We start from the raw sequence: 2,953 nt of genomic DNA, 5'->3' as shown, positions 1-2,953 counted from the left end.
CATAGACCAAGGGCATGGGTAGGAAGGGCATGGGTTTCTATGCCCTCCCCAAGCGCACTACTCTCCCAGGACCTCTGTATGTTCATCAACCCAGAAACTCTCCAAAGCCCATCTTTTGGGGCTTTTTGGAGTCTTCATTCCACAGGCACAGTTGATTAAGTCATTGTTTGTTGGTGACTGAAATCTATCTCTAGCCCCTTTCCCGTCCCTGAAATTGGCAGGAGGGGGTAGAGCTGAATGTTCCAACCCTCTGATCACTTGGTTTGTGCTCTTAGCAACCAACCCCCACCCTTGGGTTGTTTCCCCAATGTCACCTCTATGTTATAACAAAAGACAGCTTTGTCTCATCACAGAAAACCCCAAGGATTTTAGGAGTTCTGTGCCAGAAATGGGTAGAGGACAAAAACTATCATTTTGTAAGTCACATCGTGCTGTGCTTTGTGCTGTGCTTCGTGGCTCAGTCGTGTCCGACTCTCTGCGACCCCATGGACTGCAGCCCCCCAGGCTCCTCTGTCCATGGGGATTCTCTAGGCAAGAATACTGGAGTGCATTGCCATGCCCTCCTGCAGGGGATCTTCCTGACCCAGGAATCTAACTGGGGTCTCCCGCATTGCAGATGAATTCTTTACCAGCTGAGTCACCAGGGAAGCCCATAAGTCACAATATACACATATAAATGGAATCACACAGCATGTGACCTTTTGAATCTGGCTTCTTTCACTCAGCATGTTTTCATGGTTCATCTCTGTTGGACTATCTGTGCTTTATTCCTTTTTATGACTGAATAATATTCCAGTGTGTGAAGACACCATGCTTTGTTCATCAATTCATCCACTGATGATCATTTGGGCTGTTTCCACCTTTTGAACTGCTGTTGAGTAGTGCTTTCTTGAGCACTACTTCATACATGAAGATTTGAGGATCTGTTTTTAATTCTCATGAGGTTGTACCCACAAATGGAATTGCTGGCTCATAGTCATTCTATCGGAGAAGGCAATAGCAAGCCACTCCAGTACTCTTGCCTAGAAAATCCCATGGATGGAGGAGCCTGGTAGGCTGCAGTCCGTGGGGTTGCTAGGGGTCGGACACGACTGAGCGACTTTACTTTCACTTTTCACTTTCACACATTGGAGAAGGAAATGGCAACCCACTCCAGTGTTCTTGCCTGGAGAATCCCAGGGATGGCGGAGCCTGGTGGGCTTCCGTCTATGGGGTCACACAGAGTCGGACACGACTGAAGTGACTAAGCAGCAGCAGCAGCATAGTCATTCTATGTTTAACTTTCTGAGGCATGACCAGAATGTTTTCTATAGCCCTCTGTCTTTTATTATTATTTATTTTTTAGTATTTTTATTTACTCCAAAGTGCCAGGTCTTAGTTCCCTGACCAGGGATTGAACCCAGGCCCCCTGCATTGGGAGCATGGAGTCTTAGCCACTGGACCACCAGGGTAGCTCCCGTATGCCTTTTAGTTTTAAACATTTATCAAGATATAAGTTATGGAAAGAAAAAAGGACTAATCCTAGCTGTTCAGCCTGATGACATTTCACATAACCACTTCCCAAAATGCATTTCCAGGACATTCCCAGCTTCACCATTCTCCCTACCTCCTGCAACTGTGCCCACCGCTGTCACCATGGGCAAGTTTTCCCATTTTCTAACTTGATAGAAACAGAGCCAGCCGGCACACCCTCTTTTCGGTCTGGTGACTTTCACTAAATACCATGTCTGTGAATGGCTGTGTTCCTCATCTGTCATGTGGCTCATTCCTTTTCCTTGCTGTATAGTATTCCACCGGGCATGTCCAGGAGTGGAGCTGATGACTCATGAGTGGGTGTCTGTCACTTTACAAGCAGGACAGTAATTAGTTCCCTTTATTCCTGGAACTTCTCAAGGGGACACAGCCCATGGGTGGTCCCCAGGGACAGGAAAAGGGAACATTAGCTCCATGGTGTTTCCACTTTATCACATTCTGGAATGCTGGCAACCAGGCCAATTTGGCTCCCCTTCACAGCATCTTTAGCCGATGACCTCACAGCCCATCCACTTGGCCAAGCTGGGAGGAGTGGTGGGGCAGACTGCAGGCAGCCATCCAGTGATGAGCTCTGTAATCTTCACTGGCAGCTTCCATGGGTTCCAGTGGCCAAGCCAGGGCAGTGGTATGAACAGGGCACAGAGACCGGTCATGCTGTTCCCTCCACTTGGCTTAGCTCCCAACCGCCTAGAATTTTCCCCACTACCTACTGTGGGCCATAGGCACCTTCATCAAACACACTCCCCACACAAGAAACAACCCAAACCCAGTTGTTTGTTTCTCATGATGTAAGGCAAACATAGTCATGATACGAAATCTGGAAGAGGTGGAAAAGCAGGTTATTTAAAAATCTCTGAGTTCAACAGGCAAGGATAATCACTGTCGAGTCACTGTAAACACACCTCCAGGCCAATATGCCTATGTGTCATCTAGGGGAGTCCATGGGCAGCCTGGGTTCAAATCCTGGCTTAGTCCTTGAAATGTCAAGCAGATTAGGGAACCTCAGTTCCTCTCCAAACCTCAGTTTCTCAGTACAACCTGCTTCTCTGCGTTACTCCCTTATAGGGTAGTGCTGGTCAGATTGGCTGAAGTGTAATCCCAATGTTTTAGAACTAATAACTCATTATTTTGGGTAGCTGGCCAATCAGTCATGTCTCCGCTTCAGCCAGAGTTGGGTTCAGACAAGCCTGGGTACGTTTGCTTACAAAGAATAGCCCGCACTGGCAAACTCCTATTTATCTCTTCAGCCCCAGCTTTGATGCCCCATCTTCCAATAAGTCTTCCTTCTTCTCTGTCCCGGTTCCCTCAGGCTAAGGGGCCTCCATCTGGCTCCATTCTGACCACACAGAGCTGGAGTGCCTGAGTCTGGCTCTGCGTCCTGCCAGACCAGAGCTTTCTCAAGGACCAAGCCCCTCGGTCA

This window comes from Moschus berezovskii, chromosome 8 (genome assembly GCF_049115385.1).
Source record: "Moschus berezovskii isolate FMDL1 chromosome 8, NW_MosBer_1.0, whole genome shotgun sequence".
In the NCBI taxonomy this organism is placed as follows: domain Eukaryota; kingdom Metazoa; phylum Chordata; class Mammalia; order Artiodactyla; family Moschidae; genus Moschus; species Moschus berezovskii.
The sequence above is the reverse complement of the archived record's forward strand: the minus strand, read 5'-3'. Positions refer to the sequence as shown.